The 7,920-nt window shown below is 43.3% G+C and overlaps 1 pseudogene; it reads right to left on the reverse strand.

The window, feature by feature from the left end:
• Positions 1 to 1,706: 1,706 nt before the first annotated feature.
• On the reverse strand, positions 1,707 to 2,570 carry LOC109372882 (ras-related protein Rab-40C pseudogene; annotated as a pseudogene).
• Between the last annotated feature and the right edge of the window lie 5,350 nt (positions 2,571 to 7,920).

Raw genomic sequence — 7,920 nt, forward strand, 5'->3', positions numbered from 1 at the left:
CAATATTGACATTGGAATAATAACATTTTTAGAAATAGTGAAAGCTGCTACCATACAGCAGTAGGGTAGGGAGTGAGATGGGGGATGAGTATAATTCCCTTTATATAGAATTGTAGCTATGTGGGAGGAGAGAAACAGCCCAGGAACCAGAGAGGCTGTGCTGAAACCCCAGGAGAGCACTAGTAAAATGCGGTTACCATAAATTTCCAAAAGACAAGCTGATTGTTTTCACATAATTATGCATATTGATAAGAGCATATTTCTTTGTTTTGTAACTGAAGGGAATCTTGGGAGAGTTTCTAATTTGAGCCCGGCAGAACAATCTTACAAGGACATTAGCAATGAAGTTGGCACTCTTTACGTGGAATTTTAGGGTCACTAAATCAGCTAGTCCTCCCAATATAAATTATATCATGTTGATGCTATGCCCCAAGCTGTATAAAGTTTAGGGTTGTTTGAAGTCATCTCTCAAAAATATTTAATGCACTGTATGCTTTTTTCTCTGAGTTTATCACTGACAATTTAAGGTCAGAACTGAGTTTTTCTTTCTAGAGGGCATAATTTACTCGTATTACTACAATGTCCCTGAATTGGCATGTTATACTTTTTGAAGTGAGTTTGCATTCATTGTGTTCTAATTCCTCTCTCCCTCTCAGGGAATTTGCTCCTGCAGTTACTCCACATCTTCCCTGCATCACCAACTTCCCATCATAATACAAATGCATTGTTAGTCTCCAACACTTTTTAGTTAATAATAAAACATACCTTTCACCCTCATTACCCAAGAGTGCAGTCCTTTGTCCTCTTATGTTCTCTACAAAACTCAATTCTTAGATGGTCTCATGGTGATTTCTCGGATATATGTATCCTCAGTTTTCCCCCTGGGCTTCAGTTTGGTAAACCTAGGCACTGAAAATTAACAAAAAGTAAGCCTTTAGATTCTCACCACCATCTCAAATCCAACTCTTAACCATCAATATTCTGCTAGCAATAAACAGCTTAATTTACCCAGGCGTTCATGCCAAAACTTCTTTCTCATTCCCAATCCCTCACAAAAGTTGTGTTTGATCAACCTTAAAATGAAATGCCAATTAAAAAACAAACAAACAAAGAAAACCCAAGACAAAACAAAGGAATTGGTATTTGTCTCCAATCCTTTCCCTCTCCAAATATCCCAAGTTCATCTCCACAGCTGAGATGGGTTCACAACTTGTTCACTTGTTTACATGGAGGTTTCCCTGCTGGCCCATTAAAAATGCCCAAAAGGGTGAACCGTCTTCTATATAAATAATAAAGGCAAGTCAGGTCTCTAGGGTCCCCCGGGACCACCCACTGGCGGCCAGGCTGGGTTAAGGTGCCTCTTTTCCACTTCACGGCCAAACCTCGAGGTTCCAGGCTTGTTCGTTCGGCGATCTACGCAGCACCAGCACATTGGCCCACTGTGGAGTTCATTTCGGCTGAGACCACCAAGTCCACTAGGTGCGTCCCAACGCCTACAAGGAGGGGCTGTGTGGCCGAAGTCTTCCCTGCACACAGTGACTGGCGCAGCTGGTCGAGGAGCATTCCCCAAGAGCCCTCCCAGACTGCATCTGGACCTGGAGGCACCCTGCCTGCATGGCTAGGAAATCTTGCAGCTAGCTGCTCTGCAGGCAGTTCTGGGACAGGTTGGGGGAAGATGGACTTGGACCTCTTGAGGCTTGCTTCCCTCAGCCTAGAACCTTTTCGCCAGTAAGTAAGAGCACCTGTGCGTCATGAACGCCATTGGCCATCAAGGAGGACCTGAGGTGGCTCTTGATGGTGATGGGCTGAGGAAGCTTATCAATGAGGTGCACGGGGGTGCAGGAAACGATGGCCCGGCAGCAGAGGTTTTGCAGGCTCAACACTCTGTTGGTCCTTCTTGATCTTCTCCATGCGGTGCTGCACGAGCACCATGAAGGACTAGGTGACGTAAAAGGACTCGATGCACAGCTTTGTGAACCGTTTAAGTCCTGCAGCTCTTCTCTGCACAGGCAGGCGCACGCCTGCTCTGTGAGGACGGACCGCTTGAAGACCAGGTGCAGCTGATTCCCAGCCAGGATCCAGGGAGACCTCCCTGTCCCGCCTCCTTCCTCCGCCCCGTGCATGCTCGTGTATTTCCATGATCTACCAGTCCATGAAATGGAAGGACCAGCAGATGGTAATGTCATACACCAGGAAAGTCCCTTGCATCCCCTGGAGTAGGACTTGAAGATGGTGCAGAACCTCCCCTGGCCCAGCCTGTCCGAGAGCTCTAGTAGAAAGGTGGTCGTCTTATTCCATTGCTGTAAGTGTATGCGGTACTCGGCTGCGCAGTCCTGCACGCTCTCCAGGATCTCTTGTTTGCATAGCTGTCACCCACCAGCAGGGACTTGAGGAGGTAGGTAGTCATAGCTCTTAACCAGGCTGCCCTGAGTTTCCATCCTAACTCAAGTACACGCAAGCTAAGCCCGCACAGGCTGTGCCAGAGTATGGTGGGGAAGGAGGCCACGTGTCATCCACCCGGAGCCCTCCTCAGTCTAAGGTTCCATCTGCCCCTATCTCCATACCACCATTATGCTTTTAATGGGTAACTGAAATAGCCTCTAATCCGATATTCTTGCGTCTGCTCTTGCCTCCATAATATATTTTCCCCATAACAGCCAAGAAGATGTTTTACAAATATGAATCATATCAAGTCACTTCTGTGGTAGTCATTAGTACTACCCACTGACCACACTGTCCCACTATCCCTTTGGATACATGGGAGGTCTGCCTTCTTGTGGGTGGGTGGGGTTATGTGGCTTGTCATGATGAGTAAGTTGTCAAAGTGACACCTGCATTACTGAGTTGGAGCATTTAATTGCTGATTCTAGACCCTCCAGAATATACTCTCCCCACTGCCACAGAGTCTAGCATGTTCAGTGACTCCATCAGCCTGGGTCCTATAGTGAGGATAGTGGTGGTTACCACAGAGAGTACTCCTTAGCAAACCCACAATGGGCACACAGTGCGCTCATGAGCAAAGTCTTTATTGCTTTAAGCCCCTGAGATAGTCTTCTGTTACTACTGCATAACTCACCTATCATGATTGGTGTTCTCTGCTGCTTGTCATATGTACCATGTGAATGGAGTTCTAACATATTTTGAATGAAATACAAATCCCTTACCATGGCCTATATAAGCCTATGTGACTTGACCTCTTCCTACTTCTTGATTCTTATACTCTAGACACACTCTCCATGTTGTTTCTCCTACTTACCAAGCTAACTTCTTAGGCTTTTTCCACTTTCTGTTCTCTGTGCTTGGAATGTTCTCGCCTCATCTTCACACATTGACTCCATCCCTTCATTTGGTTTCCTGCTCAATGTCACCCATCTAGAGAGACTTACTTTCTCTCTTTACTTTTTTATTTTTTATTTTTTTAAAGATTTTTATTGGGGAATTGGGGGCATGGGAACAGTGCTGGGGAATTGGGGGAAGGGGAACAGACAAGTTGCTGTCATTTTGTTCTTCAGTCTAGCTGTGGAGGATGTTGCTTCACCGGCCCAAGTTGGCACCATCATTGCGCTCTTTCCGGGTGAGGCAGATCAGTCGCTGGCTTCTGGATGGCCACTCATGCTGGCTGCTGGCTATACACAGTAGCCCATATGTACGTGCCACAGAGGCTGCAGCCTATGCCATCACTGGAGACTCACAGCAGCCCAGCTCCAGGTTGAGCTGTTGTTCAGCATCTTAGCTGTAGAGGGCAGTGTCACTGGCCCTCATATGTGGGATCTGAACCGGGGCCCTCTGGCATCCCAAACCAGTTCTTAACCATCGCACCACTCAGCCGGCCCTACTTTCTCTCTTTAAAATCTGTCCCCCACCTCCTCCTCACTTACGTCTCTTTAATATTTTAATTTCTGTGCTATAAAGAATAGATCAGGTTATCCTAAAGTAACAAAACAACCCCAAATCTCAGGAGTTTATCATAGCACAAATTTATTTCTTGTTCTCACTAAATATCTAACTGAGGTCAGCAGTGAATCTCTGCTCATTGCATCAATCAAGGACCCAGGCTACTAGAGACTTCATTTTATCATAAGCTTCCAAGATCCCTGTGGCATAAAAATGAGAGGCATACAATGTCTGGCAAAACTAATTAAATATGCAAACTCAGAAGTGACACATGCTGCTTCAACTTTTCATTGGTCAAATGGCCTGCCTCAACCACAGACAGTTAGGATGTTGTCCTGGAGGAGAAAAGAATTAGATTCTCAGGAAAGCTACAATAGTCAATATAGTCACAGCTGCTGTATTGATTTTCTACTGCTGCATAACAAATTACTACTAACTATACTTAAAACAACTTTCTTTTATTAACTCACAGTTCTGTAGGTTGGAAGTTTGGGTGGGCTTCATTTGATGCTGTGCTCAGGATATCATAAAGCTAAAACAAGACTGAGCTGGGTGTTTGCCTGAAGGGTCAGGAGAAGGATTCACTTCTAAGATCATTCAGGTCTTTGATAGAATTCCACTCCTTACAGTTGTAGGACTGAGAAAATAGCCAGAATCAGGGTTCTAGGATACTCACCCTCCAGTCACTGAATAGAGAATATAATCTTTATATGAGAGATAGCTCTTCTTTAAGTATCTAATTGAAGTAAGTGACATTTAGAGATGATCATATTAAAAGAGCCTCCTTTATATTCTCTTCTCTTTGTATCCTCATACTCTGCTTTTTCCATAGCCTTTCAAGCAAGCTTTGCTCATGGAGGCCTACTTACACTTTTCCCGCTCCTCAGCAAGTGCTACTGCACAAGACCTCCCTGATATGTATTGTGCCATCTAAATTAGAGATACTAAATTGCATTTTGATCATGCTTTTGACTGTCATCATTCTTCTGCATTGGATGTAAAATAGGGCCTGATAATATTTTCCTTTAGATTCTATGTCTCCTTATCAATGTAGGAGATCTCTTTTTATTTCCTTGAGGGACAAGATATATTAAGACCTCAACATATTTTCCTGTACATATTGGCTGCTGAGAAACTCTGTGGGTTTTGTGCACAATTCCAAAAGATGCATTGATCCCATTGTTGGAATATTGCCTTGATCCTCTTAACTCAGACCTCTCCAGGTCAGCATACATTCAGACAGGGTAAACTGCATCCTCATGTCCCATGTGTATGTGTGACTGTGTGAAACAGGAAGAAAAAGAAAGGGCATGTGATCAGGTGGGGAAAACATGGGAAGAGGAGCACCAGGAGCCTGTGAAACCGCATGGTATCAGACAGGTTGTAGCTCAAATCCCATGTCTGCCATTTGATTGGCACAATTTATATATCCCCTGTAAGCTTAGGTTTCCTCACCTGGAATTTGGTAATGAAAATACTTTCCTCATAGAGTTATTGGGAGGATCAATGAAATTACCTAAATAATTAGTACAATATCTAGTTCTTAGTAAAAGCTCAATAAGTGGCAGCTCTGATTTGTTCATATTATTATACTATTGAAAAAGAAAGATGGGATGAAATCCAAGCAAAAAGTCAACAGCCTCATAATGGAACTATTGGTGAATTGTCTTTAATGCACTTTCTCTGTGAGATGTACAGAGCCTCAGACCTCTAGAAAAATTATGACATCATAATATTTTTCCTCCAAGAATTCTGTATTTTTCATTCTCTTTCCCTTCTTTGGGGATTCATGACTCATTATGTCCACAGTTCTGCTCAAGTGTGTTTATTCATTCGTTCAAAAAATACTGTGAGTCTGCTTTGTGCCAGATACTGAGCTAGGTGCCGGGCATGTAGTAGTTAATACAAGCACAACCCTGCTTTTACAGAGAGCACAATCTAGACAAGGAGACAGAATAAAGGCTGTTATAAATGGTAATTGTATGTGACTCCTCTTGTCACAAGCAACAGTGACCTGGTGAGCTGTTTCACAGAAAGGTCTTAATGAATCCTTCTAGGATTATTTATGACTAATGAAAAGCTCCTAAAAAGGTGAAAGCTTAATCCAAATAAATGAATCTCTAATGACAGAAGTTTGGTTAACATGGCACCATGAATGAAACAAATATTTAAATCAGAGGACCTGCCAAGAACTCCTTAAATCCCATCACACAGTTAACCCCTACTTTGCTGGAAAGTAAGGCTTTGTTTGATATTCTTTACACATGGTGACTATTTAACAGTAAGAGATGGTCTCAACCCCATGCCCCAAAGTTATACTCTCCCTTATTATATATAAGCTCAAGATAACTGAATCTGTTTTATATTTTAAAGATGAAAAGGCCTTCTTGACCAGATGAGCAAAGAAGTATCCACAATTGGAAGAACAAGAGACCTTTTCATTTTAAACGGAGACATTTAAACATAGAAATGTAATTAAATTACAAAATGGAATCTAATGATTCAAGTTGAATGGAATTCAGTGGTCTGCAAACCTTGATGCACATTAGAAACACCTGGGGACCTCTTTGAAAACTCCAGTGCCCATGCTCCATCCTGGACCCATTAAATAGGCATGCTTGGCATCTGGACATTAATTAAAAAAAAAAATTCCAGGAGATTTTATTATACAGCCAGGTTTGAGATCACTGGAGCAAAGGAGAGGAGTTACAGGGACTGAAGATGCACCCAGAAGGGTTGGCCAGATTTTGATAGGTGGAGAGGAGTAAAAATGGCAGCCTGACAAGAGACTAGTATGAGAGCAAATGGTCAGACTTGAGAATGGAGTTGAGGGGACTGTTCAGACTCCAAGCGGTAAGAACCCAGGACCCTCAGCCCTACAACCACAAGGAAAGGAATTCCGCCAACAATTGGAGTGAGTTTGGAAGTAGATGATTTCCCAGTCAAGCTTTCAGATGAGAACTCAATCTGGCTGACACTTTGATTGCAGCCTGTGAGATGGTAAACAAAGGACCCAGTTAAAAGTTGCCCAAACTTCTGACGCGCTAAACTGTGAGATAAATATATGTGTTGTTTTAAGCCACTAGATTTGTGACAATTTATTACATAGTAAGTGAAAAGTACCACACCTATCCAGAAGTACAAATCAAAGTAGTGCTAAAGATGAGTCAAGGAGGGATCAGGTGCAATCTGTAACACTCTGTCTTATCTGCAGCATTTGTTCTGTGGTTGAGGCTTCTACCTTTTAATAATTCATTTACAAAAGGTTCCATGTATGCAGTTATCACTATGACTCATAAAGCCCCTCCAGGCTGGAAAGCAAGAGGGATTCAGGCAATTTGAGGACACCTTTAAAAATTTAACATGGTTTTCTTCATTAAAGAAAAGCAGGTCACTGGAATTCAGCAATTGTTCACCAGCATTAGAGAGTAGTTTTATCATGTGGGTGTTGATTGGTTATTATAGTTATTGTAATCAATATGAGAAGGGATGTTGTCTTTTGAAGCAAATTTAGGGTGGATCAATCACCTAAAAATGTAAAAAATGCTAGCTAGTGAACTCAAAATAGTAGGTATCTATCTGCCTGTCTGTTGATGCACTCTGACTAATCTCATCTAAATTCTGTTACCCACCTTTTAAATAAAGGATCAAGTTTCCTTGTATGGTCCAGCCGAGTGGTGCATTGGTTGAAACTTGGTTTGGGATGCCTGCTGTGAGCAGTGGAGCCCCATAAAGGGCCAGTGACACTGCGCCCTCTACAGCTAAGATGGCGAATGACGGCTCGACCTGGAGCTGGGCTGCTGTGAGTTGCGGGCGATGGCGTAGGTTGTAGTGGGGCTGGCCGGCAGCTGGCATGTGCTTTTGTGAGTTGCCGTGAGCCGCCATGAGCAGCTGTCCAAGGGCTGGTGAGCGACTGCCTCACTCAGGAAGAGCGCAATGATAATACCAACAAGGGCCAGTGAAGCGACGTCCTCCACAACTAGACTGAAGAACAAAAGGACAGCAACTTGTCTGTTCCCCTTCCCT

This window comes from Hipposideros armiger, unplaced genomic scaffold, assembly GCF_001890085.2.
Source record: "Hipposideros armiger isolate ML-2016 unplaced genomic scaffold, ASM189008v1 scaffold_673, whole genome shotgun sequence".
Classification (NCBI taxonomy): Eukaryota; Metazoa; Chordata; class Mammalia; order Chiroptera; family Hipposideridae; genus Hipposideros; species Hipposideros armiger.